The sequence below is a fragment of the Buceros rhinoceros genome, unplaced genomic scaffold, assembly GCF_000710305.1.
Source record: "Buceros rhinoceros silvestris isolate BGI_N320 unplaced genomic scaffold, ASM71030v1 scaffold40762, whole genome shotgun sequence".
Lineage (NCBI taxonomy): Eukaryota > Metazoa > Chordata > Aves > Bucerotiformes > Bucerotidae > Buceros > Buceros rhinoceros.
Genome location: NW_010401363.1, coordinates 1 through 373, shown reverse-complemented (window position 1 = coordinate 373; position 373 = coordinate 1).

Below are 373 nucleotides of genomic sequence, written 5' to 3'. Positions count from 1 at the left end.
CTGCCCCCCTGCCGTAAAACCTTGGCAGTTACAGCACACCTCAGCATTTTCCTTAAGCTATATTAAAGGTCGAATTGATGGCGTATTTCATCAGCTTTTTAATTTTAGTGTTAAATAAGCAGGATCCATTTCTACAGGAATGCTGTGAGGAAACCTCCCTCCCAGAGGGTGCCTGAGTCTCCTCCTCTGAGGGGTCCGAGCGCAGCCTGCTGCGGGCAGGGTCAGGCTGTGCCTCGGGTCCGCCGGTGCGGCGCGGCACGGCGCGCAGCAGCGCTGGTCCTCCGAGGTGTTTCGGCCCTCAGCTCTGCCGTTCAGTAGCACCAGCAGGGGAAGGATTTTCAGCCGCAGGTACCAGCTGCCTCGGAGAGCTGTA